The following is a 17,474-nucleotide window of genomic DNA, read 5'->3' on the forward strand; positions in this document are numbered from 1 at the left end:
GGAATAGGGGGTCTGCACATGGAAACAGAGGGCTGGGGGCAAGGTGGAAGGGCAGGAGCAGCAAGATGACCATGGAGGTCAGGCAGGATGGGCACTAGAAACAAGACACACCATGGAGAGCAACAATGAGACTATGGTGGCATACACACAGACCATGGAGGGAAGGTGGGAGGGGGTCAGGGGCAGCTAGCTGACCACACAGGGAAGGTGGGAGGGGCTATGGCAGCACAGAAGACCATGCATGGCATGCGGGAGGGTTAGTGGCAGCACAATGGCTATGATGGGCAAGAAGGAGGGTTCAGGGGCATGCACAAAGGACCATGGAGGATAGAAGGGAGGGTCAGGACCTGGGCACAGACAAGCGAGTTCAGGGGAAGGGGCCTCACAACAGACTGCGCGGGGCAGGCAGGAGGAGCAGTTTCAGCACAACAGATCAGGGAGGGCAGAAGGGTGTGGCAGTAAAATGGACCATGGAGGACAGGAGGAAGGGGATAGAGGCATGGCATGTGGACAGGCAGGGTGGAGGTGGCAGGGACAGGTTACAGTCATCTGACAATGCTAGGCAGGTGGGAGGGGAGTGGCAGCTCAACAGAACACTCAGAGTAGATAGGAGCGGCAGGTCCATGGAACTTAGTGGGCAAAAAGGATGGAGGAGGGGCATGCACAAAGACATCGGAGGGCAGGGGAGAGGAGAATAGGGGCAGCAAGCTAAGCACAAAGGCTAATCAGGAGGTCAATGATGGGCCATAGAATTGGGCAATGGAGGGCAGGAGGAGTGGACTGGTACATCATGCTAAATGGAGGGCAGTGGCAGCACATCAGACCATGCATGGCAGGAGGGAGGAGGCTAGTCCATGGATTCAGACAACAGGGGATAGGGAGGAGGTGGATGGGGCAGCAAGCTAACTGTTCAGAGAAGGTGGGTATTAGGAACTTTATTGTTTTTAAAATGTGTGTCTGTGCGAACTACTTAAAACACTTTGGCCATACTTACTGCGTTCTGACTCCTTGAGGGCTTGTGCTCGATTCTTCCCCTGCCCCGCCCCGGTCCGACACGGCAACCAGTGCCGATTGAGCGGAGGGCGGGACAGGAAGAGCCAGTGACCCCACCCACACTTTCGCGCTGTCAGCGCTCTAGCGGTCTGCATCAGGCAGGGCATTTAAGCCCTCTCGTCGCCCAAGCGCGCAGCGATTGCGCGCAGGGGGCGCCTTAGTCGCGCCTGAGACGAGCCAGAGAGGAGCCCGTCTGTGCCCGTCCGTGACCGCACGGGGCCAGGGGCCATGACCCCTGCTATCGAGGCTCTTTACGCTGGCGGTTCCAACAGACTTAGGTACTCTTCCAATGACCTTCGTAAATTGTGGGACCCTCCGCTGAAAGGTTGCGCTCAGAACCCTGATTTTCGTCCAGAGGGCCCTTTCTCATGTAGGCACTGCCACTATCAGTCATACACATGCCCCCCCCTTTCAGGCACATTGACCCCTGGTGACTTGTGTTCCTGGTCTCCTAAGGGCAATAGCATATTATGTAATATAAGATCCCTCCCGAAGCATCACTCGGAGGTTTGGGACTTAATTCACTCGGCCCGCCCTGATTTCTGCTTTTGCACAGAGACCTGGCTCAAACCCCATCTGGTCCCTGCCATTACCCTGGGGATCCCCATGGGGTACAAGATTCTTAGGCTTGACCGCCCTGTCAAAACTGGCGGCGGGGTTGCAGTAATCTATAAGGACACTCTTACTGTTACCTTCCTCGACCAATGCTGTACTAAGGACATTGAAGTCCTTGTTTTCAGAATAGGTTCCTTGTCACAAACTTGCTGGAAGGGAGCACTGGTGTACCGTCCCCCTGGCCCTTGTGGGGAGGCTTCGACTCTCCTTCTGGAGACATTGGCTCCTTATATTACTATAGGAACTAATTTTGTACTCCTTGGAGACTTCAATGTCCACAGCGAAGTGGCTGATAATGCAGATGCACGCAACTTGCTGGCTGATCTATCTACCCTTGGTCTTAAACAGTGCAACCAAGGTCCGACTCATCGGGCCGGTCATACCCTCGACCTAATCATGTCCAATTCGCACCTCCTGTCGTGTTATCCTCCTACGCAGGTGGAATGGACTGATCATTTTGTAATTAATTTTTCCCTCCCCGCTCTTTTTACAGAACGCCCCCTACTTGCTCCTCTTCCGTTATGGCGCAGGCAGTGGTATAAAATGTCTGCTGACACTTTTAGAGCTACTTTTGTACCTCCCGATTTTCTCCCTTCTGACTCCACCAGTTCGGCTTTGTCCAAATACAACGAGGCCTTGATCACGGCTGTCAATCTAATTGCTCCTTTAAGGCGCTGTAATCGGCGCTCTGACCGCAGGCAGGAACCATGGTACTCGGACCTACTGCGTGAGGAGAAAAAGGCCTGCAGGAAGTTGGAGAAAGCCTGGAGAACCTCACGCAGTATGACCGATAAAGAACGCTATAGCTCAGCGATGAGACTTTACCACAAAAACATCAGAGCTGCCCGTAAATCCTACATTGTCTCCCAACTGTCTGAGGCTGGCAATGATCCTAAACTACTTTACCAGGTTCTCTGCACATTTACCAAGCCCGTCGCCTGTGACAGTCCTGAAATGCTGACCCAAAAACTGTGTGAGGATACCGCTGAGTTTTTTGCAAATAAAATCGATTCCATCTATCATAACATCTCCCAAATTAGTCCACCAATTGAGGAGACGGTCCCCTCTTTCAGCCCCCAGCCCGGCACAATCGGTGCTGTCTCCGCTGCGCTGTCTTCTATTCCCGAGATCAGCTTGGACCAAGTCAACTCCCTGATCGGGACAATTAAGTCAGGCAGCCCAGTGGACCCTGTTCCTGCCCGTATCATGCACCACATTGGGAGTGTCCTCAGCCCTTCCATTCAGACGGTGATCAACTGCTCCCTCTCTGAGGGACTGGTCCCCCGGGAGTGGAAGGAGGCCATGGTCAAGCCTATTAGGAAAAACACCTCCATCCCTTGGTCTGACATGACTAATCTGAGGCCTATCTCCCTCTTGCCGTTCATCAGCAAACTGACGGAGAAGCATGTTAATCACCATCTTTCCAGCTTTATTGAGCAGGCCGGCTGTCTGGACCACTCTCAGTCGGGTTTCAGGCCCAGGTACAGCACCGAGACGGCGCTCCTTTCCATCACGGATGCTATACGCCTGTCCTTGGACAGAGGGATGTCAGTGGTGTTGGTGCTGCTGGACTTGTCCGCAGCTTTCGACACCATATCCCACGCAATTCTCCTGACCAGATTAAAGGAGATCGGCATTGAGAAAGCCGCCTTGGCGTGGTTTACCAGCTTTCTCTCTGAACGCACCCAGAAGGTGAATATGGGTTCCTTCAGTTCCCCCTCGGCCAGTATCACCAGAGGAGTCCCACAGGGCTCCTGTCTTAGCCCTACGTTGTTTAACGTATATGTCTCCTCTCTGGCTAACATTGTGAGGTCTTTCGGGTTCATGCCCATCTCCTACGCTGACGATACGCAGCTGCTGTTTACTTTTAAAAACTTTACCCCGGAGATAAGACTAGCTTTCTCCAACGGCATGACTGCGATCGCCAGCTGGATGGCCCGGAACTTTCTCCAGTGTAATGTGGGAAAGTCAGAGGTCATGCTATTCGGAGGGGCTAAAATCCTGTGGACCCCTGACTGGTGGCCCTCCAGTCTGGGTCAGGCCCCACTCCCTAAACAGGTGGTGAAAAACCTGGGGGTCCGTCTTGATCATGATCTCACCTTTGCTCATCATGCCAACATCACGGCAGGTTCCTGCTTTCACATTATTAGCCTCCTTCGGAAGGTGTTCCCCCTTCTACCAGACCACACCAGAAAGACCTTGGTCCAGGCCCTCGTTTTGAGCCGCCTGGACTATTGCAATGGCCTATTCTTAGCAGCCAACGAAGGAGTGCTTAACAGACTTCAGGTGGTTCAAAACACTGCGGCCCGCCTGGTAACCAGTGCCCCCCCTAGAACCCCATCCTTGCCCCTCCTCAAGGCCCTCCATTGGCTCCCCATCCGGAAAAGGGTGGAATTCAAGATTTGCTGTGTGGTGCACAAGGGTCTTCACAACCTCGGTCCACCTCACCTTGCGGAGAAATTTGTATACCACCGCCCTTCCCGCACTCTAAGGTCCAGCAATCAGCTGCTACTTCAGGTTCCTAGACACAACAAGACCAGACAGGGGGGTCGCTCCCTTTCCATCAGGGGCCCTCGTCTGTGGAACAATCTTCCTCTTTCTCTCAGAGATTGCTCTAGCCACCTGGCCTTTAGGAAACTCCTTAAAACCACTCTGTTCTAGTTGGAGCGCTGCCCTGACTGTTCCTTACAGCTCCGCGCGGAGATACACCTTCGGGTGTGATGCCGGCGCGTTACAAACCCATAAATAAATAAATATGAACAAGTATGCAGCATAATCTCACTTTTATTCAGGAAGAAGAGGACGTTTGTGACTGTGACTCCGGGCTCACTTGGCAGAAACACCCCCTGACCCTCCACCCCCATCGCAAAATGTAATGCCCGTGAAAAGGGTAGGTGGACGCAGTGTTATACAGAACATAGTCCTGAGAGCACGATTGAAAATGAAAACTAGATGTAGTATATGATATAAACTATGCACCAAAAAGTGTGATATAAGATGAACCGGGCGTGAAATATAATATACAATACATTGTGCGCAATGACAGATTCATTGGAGAGCGCGAGATAGCACAGGCACTAGCGCGTGCTATGCGATATGCGCCTTGGAGTGTAATATGCACAGGGCAGTGTTGTGTAACATAACTAGTCTCTAAAGTTGTAAGATAAAATATGTGCTGGGGAGTGCAACGTTGCATATGCACTGTGACAAAGATATGGATCCCAGATTGTAATATGTATGGCATAGCGCTGTGCGTTATAACATACACATCGAGGAAGGCACGTTTGATGGGGCAATATAACCCGTGCGAAGGCAAGTGTGGCATGACATATTCACGGGGTGGTGTTACAGTGCACATGGGCTAGAGAGTGTCATAGCATACGCACTAGCTGGTGGAATACAACACAGAGGTGTGAGACAATCGGCGGGCACTGGTGGGTGTAACACAGCATTGGGCTCAGCCAGGAGCACGCTGTGACTCTCAAGTGAGGTTCGTCTCCTTTCCAGAGAGTTAAGTAAAAAGTATTACACATCTGGCGGTGGATGTGTTTTTTATTAACCGTGAGGGGGGTTTCTTGCATAGTTTGGTCGAATTTTTGTTGAATCCCCTTTGAATGGCTTGGCGTGCGTGTATATTAAATGTGCCCGTCAATAGCTACCCATGTTTGTATAAATAAACGACAAGGGTGTCTACTTGGAGAGTACCCACCGGTGGGGGTGCCGGGATTAGGCACGGTAGGGCGTCAGACACGTCAGAGCTTCACTAGCGGTGTAAATACATTCCATGTGGATTCATTCTATGCATAGTCGCCTTTTAATGAATATAACGCAAATCGTCATGGTGATAGGTACATACGGTTTGTCCAGCATGTCCTAGGTGTTTCTATAAATATATATATTTTTAAAATAATAAAAAACAAAGGCCGGCCCCGGGGGATGGGGTCCCCGGAGCCATAAGTGGCCTGAGGAGGGGGGCAACGCAGCCCCCTCCTAAAGAATTTAAATAAAAAAAAGGCCATGACCCGGGGGTTGGGGTCCCCGGGGCCAATTAAGGCCTTGGGAGGGCCAAATTAATTTTTTTCAATAAAAAAAATGAGGGTGCAGGCCCTGAGGGATGGGGTCCCCAGGGCCAGTAAATTAGAAAAAAAGGGGGGCCACACAGCCCTCCTTCTTAAAAAAATAAAATAAATAAAAGACCGGCATCGCGCTGGAGGCCACGCCCCCTCCTTGCAGCACTCTGCAAACGCGCCCCCTGGCCAGTTGTAAGTTGGGGAATTAATTCCCCTTCAATACTGAGGGACCCTGGGGGCCAACTAGCCCACCAGGTGCTTCCAGTAAGCACCACTCCGTTGCGTTGCAGAGAGGTGGTCTAGGCCGTGCCCCTTTTTACATCTCTCTGCAACACAGCTCTGTGGCGCTTACTGGAGGTACCTAGTGGTCTAGTTGGACCCTAGGGACCCTCAGGATTCAAGGGGACTTAATCTCCCAAATTAAAACGGCCACAGGGCGTGTTTACACAGTGGGGAAGTGAGGGGACGGGGCCTGAGGTGACGTGTGCAAACACGCCCTGTGGCGCGTTTTAAGAGGTAGCTTTAATCCCCTGCCCTATTATATACTAGGGGCTTACAGAAGAGGTCATGCTGATCACAGGGGGACCCCAACGCATAGTGTTCCCTAGTGTATGTAGGTGTTTTCACTGTATTCTGAGTGTCTTTTAACATAGCACTGGCTCTAGGACTGGTTAGTCAGACTCAGTTACCACCAGTATCCGTCTGAAAAAGTTGAGGGTACAGGATGATTTTGCAACAAGGCTTCTTTCTGCTCTTCTGTTTGTTCTTTCTGCACGTTATCCTTCTTCCTGCACTTTTCTTCGTCTTTGAGGACTTCTGTTGCTTCTTTCTGCATTTCTTTTTTTTTCTGTGCGTTTTTTCTTCACATGTCCTATCTCTGTAGGCATAGTTAGAAATTAGCATTTAAAAAACCTTTGAAATTCACTGAAAAAACCATAGGTTTCAGGGGCGTTATAGTTAGCTGGACTTTTCACTCGTACAAAACCATAAAAATTCCCCCGTTTATAGTTAGTTCAGCTAACTATAACTCGCGTGCCCGCAATGCACTGCTGATGACGTCACATATTACATCACTCATGACATGGTCAGTGACATCACTCATGACATCACTGATGACATCTCAAATGACATCACTAATGACATCACTGATGACATCATCCTTGTGATAGAGTGGCAGACCTCCTCTTCCCCTAATATAACCTTTGATACACACATTCAAAAATAGAAACTACAATGTTCAAAACAATGGACATACCAATACCAGTTACAGCAACCTATTCAGTAATTCTAAGATCCACATACACATCCACTCATTCACCAACAGTCCTAGACAGTCACTCATACATGTACTCACTCATCATATGTACTCACACACCTATACATCCTGTTACACAACGCCACTCATCCATAGAGTTACTCACACACATAGTCACTCATGCTAATAAGGAATCAAACATCCATTTACTTGCATATACAGTTATACACACACCACCACACTTACTTCTACAGAAACTTACACATACATGGGGGCATATCAACAACAACCGGCGATAATTATCGCTGAGCGCATTTAGCGCCAGGATAATTATCGCCGGCTAGCGCCGATTTTTATCGCTGAGATAGCATGCTGTTAGCAACGCTTATCTCCTCAGCGATAAAAATCCTGGCGCTAACTGGCTAACGTGAGATTATCGCTGGAAACCCAGCGATAATCTCACGTTAGCTTGTTGATAGGGACTCACAAACTTAGCCATGATATCCACCTTCCATAGGATATCATGGCTAAGTCAGTCCTGAAGCAGGTGTTAGGAAAGTAGCGATAACAGGTGTTATCGCTACTTTTCCTGACGCTATGCTTCATAGCGTGGGGCTTGATGATAGGAGAAATGTCGCTTAGCGACATTTCTCCTGTCATGCCAGGTCTGCAACGTCCACTTTGCATCTCATTAGAGATGCAAAGCTGGGCGTTAGAAATCCTGACGCTAAAGCAAGGTTTCACGCGTTAGCGTGACCTTGCTGATTAGGCGATAAAATTATAGCCGCTTTTCGGCCGAAAACGGCTGCAAAAGCGGCAATAATTTTTTATCGCCTGCTTGTTGATATGCCCCAAACTTAGCCATGATATCCACCTTCCATAGGATATCATGGCTAAGTCAGTCCTGAAGCAGGTGTTAGGAAAGTAGCGATAACAGGTGTTATCGCTACTTTTCCTAACGCTATGCTTTATAGTGTGGGGCTTGATGATAGGAGAAATGTCGCTTAGCGACATTTCTCCTGTCATGCCAGGTCAGGAACGTCCACTTTGCATCTCATTAAAGATGCAAAGCTGGGCGTTAGAAATCCTGACGCTAAAGCAAGGTTTCACGCGTTAGTGTGACCTTGCTGATTAGGCGATAAAATTATCGCCGCTTTTCGGCCGAAAACAGCCGCAAAAGCGGCGATAATTTTTTATCGCCTGCTTGTTGATATGCCCCTTAGTCTTTTAAACAATCACTTATAGAAACACATACCTATTCATACAGGAACTCTTTCAATCTCTCACTCTCACACATACTCACTTATATACACCAATAGTCACATATACTAGTTTAAAACATATGTAGTTACTCATAAAGACACTATTGAGACAGTCTATCACTCACTAACACACCCATGCACACACTCATCCACCCATACAGTCCTGCACACATGCTGTCTTCAACACATACAAACAGTGAGTCACTCATTCATGCACCTATGCACTACGTAATACCCCCCACCGAACCATACAGACACTCAGACACTCATACTGATACTCAAAAAACCAACTAATAACCTATATAGACACTCATGTAGCTACTCACCAACCCATGCAGCCACTTATACACAAAGTGAGAGACTGATACAGATATTTACACATTTAAACATTACTCACTAAGGCATGTATTCACTAAGATACACTTAATCAGTCAGTTATACAATCAATTTTTCAAAAACAAATCATCCATTTAGACACTTATATACCCATTTATTCTTCCATCGACCTTGAGATATACATATATAAAACACATGTAATTTTCAGAAAAACACACATTCACTGGATGATGTCATCAGTGATGTCATTTGAGATGTCATCAGTGATGTCATGAGTGATGTCACTGACCATGTCATGAGTGATGTAATATGTGACGTCATCAGCAGTGCATTGCGGGCACGCGAGTTATAGTTAGCTGAACTAACTATAAACGGGGGAATTTTTATGGTTTTGTACGAGTGAAAAGTCCAGCTAACTATAACGCCCCTGAAACCTATGGTTTTTTCAGTGAATATATATAAAAAATTTATTTTTAAAGCTCTAATGCAGCCAGCACTGGCCACGTCCTAGCATTTTTTTGTTATGCCATGTGAGTGAAAAGGGACAATTGACAATGGAACGAGGCCAGGAGGAACATCACGGAGGGGGTGGAGGGTGAAGGGGGTGGGTAGGGCAAGCAACAATCCAGAGCAAGAGAGGGGCAATCAATTGCACAGACAACAACTGAAGGCAAGTAGCAGTATGTGGTGGAAGGGGGCAAGCAACAGCTGGTGGTAGCAAGCAATAACACAGCCTGTAAGTGGGTGCAAGCAACAGCACATTGATGCAGATGTTTTTCAGTTTGTAAACAATGCTAATTACAAGATTTTAGGCCTACATATTAAAAACAGGTGCAATCAACACCATAAATAGCACAAAATGTAATTACAGAATCTATACAAACTGTAGTTGGCAAAGCAAAGGAAAAAGAGCAAATACTCAAAGTGCATAATAAAACAATCACCAGTCCAGCAATATACAAAAAAAACTCAAGCATGTTTTGTAAAACAATTCCCCTTTCTTCTTGCAGCGAGGTGAAAATACTTTTATAGTGCATGATAAAGAAAAAAGTCCAGCAGTTAAAAATAAAGCCAGGTTAGCGTTACAATTCTCCCTTTGGTTTGTGCATGAAGGCACAAATATATCAAAGCAACTGATAAGTACAGCACCAACAATCAAACCAGTTTAGGCAAACAATTCCCTTTTTGAAGGCACACATATTTCAAAGTGACTGGTAAAACAACAACAAGTACAGCAGGATACAAAAATCAAACAAGTTTAGTCAACCAATGCCCCTTTGGTTTGTGCATGAAGGTGCAAATATGTCAAAGTGACTGGTAAAATAACAACAAATATAACGTGCAGCAGCATAAAAAATAAAAATAAAAAAAAAGCCGCCATCGGAGGCCACGCCCCCTCCTTTCATCACTCTGCAAAAACGCCCCCTGGCACGTTTGCAGAGGGGGAAGGAATTCCCCTTGGTGATTGTTTTATTATGCACTTTGAAAGTATTTGCACTTTTTCCTTTGCTTTACCAACTACAGTTTGTATAGATTCTGCAATTAGCATTGTTTACAAACTGAAAAACATCTGCATCAATGTTCTGAAACATCCAAGCAGTTTTTGTCCTGCTTACTCAAAGACATGATGGTAGAAATTGAAATTGCTTCCTCAGTTCACGTTATTACCATGCACAATACTTGACAGTCACAAGTGTGTGGCCTGCAGACAATTCATGTTTATTTCTCTTGGAGTTGGCAGGATACTGTTTTATAGCTTGGGTACTCCTGTATACTGTCAGTCGAGTCTGTGAAATTGCAGGTTTAGGTTAGACTTTCAAAGTTTCAAGTTTGCCCATCAATATAAATTCTAATTCCAACCCTTCATGGTTCTTTGTTCTTTAGCGATAGGCGGTTCCTGAGACACTAGGATCGCTCCTTGGCATTGCTCCGATTGCTGTCTCAGTTAAATAATCTGCTCTTGGCAATGTCACAAATAGCGAAGTTTATATTTTAGGAGTGTTTCCCACTTCCCTAAATAGAACTTTGATCAAGACAATATAGAACATTTCATTAAATGTTGGAGGTTTCAAATCAAAATATATCAGATTTCTCGGCTGTGGGGCAAAGTGGTAGGCCGAGCTGCTGGAGGGGGGCCCTCTATATACTTTGCAGGGGGCCCCCCTCAAGTTTCGTTACGCCACTGGAGAACAAAGCGATATAATTGTGTGATAGTGAAATGTGTACATGAAACGATGGTAATGAATAAAGAGAAGATAAATAATGACACATTGAAAAATGACAAATACGCATACCAATGGTAAAAATCCATCCACCTGTGGGAAAAGCACGTCCGTTCAGGACCTAGAAACGTATATATACCGAATTTCAACGGGAAATGAATTTCTATATCCTGTTTATAACCACATGTTTTTGCTATGGTGCATCATAACAACTGTCTACATGAGTTCCAGCCTCCACATCGATCGAAAGACCTACGTGTGCGTACGGAGCTAAACTTCTTAAACCTATGAGCGTATTTAATATGAGCTATGTAAATTAAAAATATCAAACTATATAGAAAAGCCTACATGAAGGGAAACAATCGCGTGTGTTGTGTAAATTGTAAGAGACAGGCGTGAGAACAGTCAGGGTCTGCTGTCTACATACGTCTATTAGACTGCAGCCGACGAAACATGCGCGCCAAACCAGCCTTTTCGCGCCCTTTCCCGTTTCGCGGGAGATTACCACAGCATTTGAACCAATTTTCCAGCGTAACAAGTCTATATACCAACCCACCGGCGCCCAGAATGATCGCGAACTCACGTCTTACCTTCCGACAGAAGATCCTGAAAATCCGAGTGCCTCTACTATACCAAGGACCTTTTCTGAATTCAATTTATTTGAAGACCCCGGGAGTAAATTCTGAAAGCGGACTTTAAAACTGATTGACGGGCAAGGGGCGGTCCGAGAAGAATTGTAGCTGCTGTACTTCTCCGTGATACTTGCTATTGGGTACACGAAGAAGCCCGCCCCGAAAGAGACGGCCCAACTATCGCTAAACAGACCGCCCATGCAGGCTGCACCGGAAAAGACCTTTCTGCTGCACCGGAAGACATGGTCCAATCGCAGCAGAGCCGGCACGGCTTGCTGAGCGTATTCACCGAGTATTTGCGCACTGCTCTAGTCTACCTACTATGCTGTAGTGTGCAGATAGAGTACTAATCGGACATGTCCGAACTCTGATTAAAGTATTGTGTGGTTTATTCAAGCAATATAAATGACAATAACAATAAAATGTACGGTTGTCAGGAGTGCCTTTATTCTGCATCCAACATCAGTTTCTCGTACAGTAATAATGAATCAGCTGTCAGTTTCAACTGTCAGCATTAGCCCCCCCTCCCAAGACAGCAACATTAAGGCACAAGCCCAATATCTAATCGGTACACAGGAGAAGGAAGAGGTAGGGAAAAGGGAGTTTGGAAACATGGTAGCGGATAAGAAAGGGAATAAAAAACATACGGTGTGGATGTGAACAAATGCATTGTATGGAGGTAGTATCCTTCTGCATGGTTACCCCCACGTTTTTGCCAGGTGCCAAGCTGTTTTTGACTAGTCTGACTGGGATCCTTCTAATCAGGACCCCTGTTTTTGCTTTCTCCCTTAAATTGGTGTGGTTAATACTTAGGTACACCCCAGATTGAATACTGGGATACCCTTATCAGTCCCTAGTATATGGTACTAAGGTACCTGTGGGCTTCTGGGATGGAATGGTGAATGTTGGGGACGGGAATTGTGCTGGTGCTGGAGCAGGGTTTTCTATTTAAACCCAAACATCAGCTTATATTTTTATATGTCATAATTAAAATTACTAATAATTAATTATTAAGTATTAATTTTTGTCGAGTGTTTTATTAATCAACTTTACTAATGAAAGAATTATACGTGGGAATGCATTTGCATGGCTTAATTAATAAGTGAACTAAGTAGGTGAGCAAATTAATCAAATAAGTGTGGCTAATGCGCTATTTGTTATGTGTTTGCGCTTTAAAATAATATGCTTTAATGCTTCTTTATGTCGCAAATGGCTAGATAAATACATACACATAAGGGTATTAGTGGGAATTAACACTGTATAATCAGTATGATGTAGTAACGTTGTCTTGTGTTTCTCTTTAATTAAGTTGTCCATTTTGGCCTGTTAAGAAAATGGCCGACATCTACAGCCTGCATTTGAGTAGATGAGATATGAAGAGAGGCCTCGTTGAACGTGACCTTGGCCTCTGTCTGAGCTAAAAGCTATGAAAAAGACGACAACTCTGGGATGGTCGCCAAATATCCTTGGTGGAGAACATTTGTCACAAATGAACATTTTTGATAAAGTTGTGGTGGCTTCACTGCGAGTGATACAATTCTGGAGAAGAGCATCCATGGATGTTGCAAACTATATTTTGACTTCCTATTTTCCGTGTTTTTATTTTTGAGATATCCGAGAGCAGAGATTTTTCGAAATGTTGCAAGCTAACATCCTTCCCTGCTCGCTCTGCTCAACGGACGTTTTAGAGGTTGTTTGTAACTTTTAGTATGTAAATTTTAGCATAAATATTTCTAGACTAGAGAGGGTCTAAGGCCACTTCTTCCTGAACTTATGCTCAAGAGGATCGATGCTGACTGAGAGGACGGCGACTCGAGAGACTTTGATTCTTTACTGAGAGACCTGTCCTAACTTAGAGTACGACATTTAGCCAGAATAGGTAAATATGAGAATAATAATTTTGCAATTGAATGGCTTTCCTTATGAATTAATTTAGATAAAATAATTTCTGTTTGAATTTCAGTGTCGGGTGGTTATTTCTTTGTCATATTATTGAGATCTCAAATGTGTTTAAACTGTTTAAATCATGACTCGAGACAATTCAATTTGATTGCATTGACCTCAAATTAGATGCAGATTGATCAAGGAGTTCTCTCTCATATTCAGTGCGGATAGGGTAATAGAATAAATGTTGGTGTAATGGGCCCACCAGCGTATGATGAGTGTATGTGCGTATGACTGTGGAATTACTCTGTCCGTGGAAGTAGGGAGAATTTATAAGCTCTGATCTGCAGCAGTTTCCTGGTAGCAGTATGATGGTTTTGATTATTGTCTTGATCTGATAGATTGCTTGTACATAGGCTTTTTGGATTTATTGATTGATGTTGATACATGTACTAACCCTAAATGTTGAAGTCGTCGTATTGAGTTATATGTAGTGTGTACGGCTTCTGGGACGTAGGGAGTCGGTGACGGTTCCGTAGTAGGGCAGAGGGAAGTGAGTGCTGCTCTCGGGAAAGACGGGATTGTTGGCCCTGTACGAATGCAGGGAAAAGCGTGTGACAATTGAAGTTGCGCGTCGCATTGTCTGGGTTCGATTCAGTGACATCGTCGTGTGTTACTACTAGAGACATATTTTCTGTATAAGAGAGGTGTGTATGGTAGCGAAGGTTATCTGTGAAACTCTGGTCTTAAGTCCCAGGGATCCGTAAGGTTTGCCGTTAAAGCTTACCGCTGGAGAAGTAATAGGTATTCTCTGAGCTTGTTTGAAGGACTGAGCAGAGGTAAGTGCTGCTTGGTTAACGCGTGTTATAATTCTGTAGCAGGACAGATTGTTCGCTGTTCTCGGGAAAGGCAGTGTTCTGTGTGAATGTGCTATATTTTTCTGGTGTGAAAGTGCGTGAATGTATGAGCATTTAGTTAATTGTGAAGCTCTTAGGAACATTCCGGGAGGAAACAGTTAATGGATGCATGTTAGAAGGGCAGAGTAGAGGGATGTGCTACTGTGTCAACGAAAGTAAAAATTCCGTGGTAGAGCAGAGGTAAGCGCTGTTCTAGAGAGAAGCGGGATTCTCGTGGGAAAGGTCTTTACTATTCTGTGGTTAGCGGAGCAGACAATGGAGATGTTTATATGTTGTAACTAATAGATTTGTAGAATCTGAAACAGAGTCTACCAAGAAGGTTTTGTAAAGGAGGGGTAGACGAGTGACAGGAGTAGAAGCGACTGCAGCGACTACTAACGTCAGAAAAGACCGCGCTGTGATTGGACAGTGGGTTAGAACAGCGAAAGCGCTGTGATTGGTGAGTTGGTGTGAGCCGCGCAGGGATTGGAAGAAGTACAGGGTGACGTAGACGCTCCGGGATTGGTGCGTTAGTGTGAGTCGCGCTGTTATTGGACAGAAGATTGTACAGTTGTAGAGAGGACTAGAGGGTTGTGGTAAAGGCAAAAATGTATTACCAAACAGAGGGAAAGAAAAAGAAATCCTTGTTCAGTAAAATTAAAAAATGGTTTGACAAGGATAAGGACATAATAACTAGAGAGGGTGAGTTACTACCTCCGAGAAGAACCCCTGCATGCTTCATGGTTGCGAAATATGGGTATCATACCTGTATTTGGTTAGACAATTGGGCTAAGTACACTAGAGAAGATGGTGTTTTAGCATTCCCGGAACATGGTTCATTTAATTTGGCTGTGTTGAGAAATTTACGGGAAAAAATGATGAGTCTAGAGCCCAGACCAAGGCCGACACAGTTTGAGGCATTGGTAGAATGGGAAGATGAGGTGCATGAGCGAGAAAAACAGAGGAGTGGAGGTAACTATAGGTAATATTTTTGGGAGGAAATATGATCGTGAAACTCATCATGATCGAATGAGGAGATGGCGAGATGCTAGTATGTCAGAGGGACTATATCCTATGAGAACTGTTGAAGAAACGGAAGGGAGGAAAGGTACGGAAAAGGTACATGATGCAGAATTGAGAAGGTATGGGGCTAATGAATATGAGGATGAAGTCTTGGATGACATGATCTATAAGAGACCACCTCCATATAGACCAGAACCAGAAGTGAGAACACCAGTTGCTACACCAATGAGAGATACTTTGCAAATCATTAAAACAGAAGTTGTGACACCTGATCTGAAAAGTAGTAGCTCTTTCACGGAAAGGGAAAGAGAGAGAGAGCGAGAGAGAGAAAGAGAGAATGCAATCGGGGATGAAAAAACAAGAGAATTAGCAAGAACCACATCTGAGTTGACAGAGAAATTCAGGGAATTAACCAAGAATCTAGAAGCTGTTACGGTGCCTGTAACGATAGGTCCGGTTATGCCTATTTTTGATAAGCAAAGAGTGGGTGAAAATGGTTTAACAGTTCCATATGTGGGAAATGGACAAGTTGGTTCTCCGGGAGAGTCAGGAATGAGAACGGGAGAGAATCGGTTGAGACATGACATATGTGGTGGAGAGTCAGATGTACAGCCTAACTCAGGATTGAATACTGGTTATGTAGAAAGAAATTTTGTGATGGGAGGATCAATTTTGGAACCACAGAGGATGGCAGAACAAGTGAGTACAGGGAAAAAGTCTACAGAAATAACGGCTGAGGATTTGAATGATTGGTTGAAAGTTCTCCAAAGAAGGATAAAGATTCTCAGGCAATTGATGTAGCCAGGTTGCGCATAGAACTGGAGGAGCTCATAGCGGGAACAATTCCTACAGAAATGTTAAAAAATCATCATGATGGAGAATTGTTATTCATGTGCAAGAGTATCACATGGAGGGCTAGGAATACACATGACAGGTTAAAAGGAATAGCGAGGGAAATGGGAATTGACATGGACAAGGTGAAAGCTTTACAAAAGCCTTACAGAGTGGACTTTTCGGATAAGGACATTGAGAATTTAAATGATGTTGGCAGAACAGGGCAGATTAAGGAAATGATTTCCTTATTGCGAAAATGGGGTGATGTGGAAAAGTGGAAGGATAGATGGTACAAGAAAAGAGAAGATACAGTGGACAGGACTTACTCAGCATTTCCTATGAGAGAAAAGGAAAAACAGTGGATGCCTATCCTATGAGAGAGATTCCTGGAGGAGGATATGTACATGTCCCATGGACTAGGCAGGATATTTTGTCATTTACGAATGATTTCCCTCGACTGAGAGAAAAGCCTGTCGAGTGGTATAGGCAGGTAGATAGGTTTGTGAAATTGTCAAAAGTGCTGTGGATTGACCTGAATAGTCTGTTTGATATAATTGTTCCAGCAGACTTGTGGGCAGAGTGTAAAATAGTCGTAGATTGGCCTGCTAAGGAATACCCGAGAGATCAGAGAACAGGAGCTCCAGACCCGGAGGTAATGAAAAAATATGAGCAGGTTATTGTGTTCCTGAAGAATAAGGTACCCCCTAAAGAGACAGATTGGGTTAAGATAGATCGAACACATCAGGAAGCAAAAGAATCAGTTCATGCTTTTTATAAAAGGTTAATACTGGCTTTTAAACAGTTCAGTGGAGATGAACATCTGGGTGATAAGGATTTGAGTCATTTTGTATACAGATTTGTATATGGCTTGCGACCCGAAATAAGTGAAATGATACGTGAGCACACAGTTGATTGGCAGAGTAAGAAGATTGATGAGATCTTGAGACATGCAAAGTACTTCAGTGATGAAATTGAGGCGAAACAAAGAAAGCTGAAGGAGAAAGCAATGTGGGCACAGGTGAAGGTTGCAGAAAGACAAGAAGCACAGCTGGTTGAACAAGCAAATAATCCAGGAAATAGGCCTAGATATGGTACAGGAAAAGGAAAGGGGAACATAGAAGAGGCAAAGAAGAAGTTTCCGTGCCACAACTGCGGAAAATTAGGGCACTGGAGATCTGAGTGTACGAATCCACCGTTAGTGAATAATGAAAATCAATCCTTGAATCAACAGGTGCAGAACGAGGGGTGTAATCATCAGCAGCAACAGCAGAAGGTTGTCAAGCAGCAGAATCAAGAGCCAAAACCGCCCTTGCCACAGAACAGGGGATCTCAGAAATACAATCAAGACTCGGGATTCTACAATGATGAACAGGTAAACAAACCGAGACGTAC

The 17,474-nt window shown here is 45.2% G+C and overlaps 1 protein-coding gene across 2 annotated transcripts in view; it reads right to left on the minus strand.

The window, feature by feature from the left end:
- The window catches only part of LIG1 (DNA ligase 1), a 502,345-nt gene extending 490,758 nt beyond the window's left edge, over positions 1–11,587 (minus strand). Inside the window, exon 1 of one of the 2 annotated variants that reach the window (XM_085616644.1) lies at positions 11,404–11,587. The gene's annotated coding sequence lies outside the window, so the exon portion shown is untranslated. The remainder of the gene's footprint in view (positions 1–11,403) is intronic. The other variant, XM_085616645.1, reaches the window with a different exon arrangement.
- Between the last annotated feature and the right edge of the window lie 5,887 nt (positions 11,588–17,474).

This window comes from Triturus cristatus, chromosome 7, assembly GCF_964204655.1.
Source record: "Triturus cristatus chromosome 7, aTriCri1.1, whole genome shotgun sequence".
In the NCBI taxonomy this organism is placed as follows: domain Eukaryota; kingdom Metazoa; phylum Chordata; class Amphibia; order Caudata; family Salamandridae; genus Triturus; species Triturus cristatus.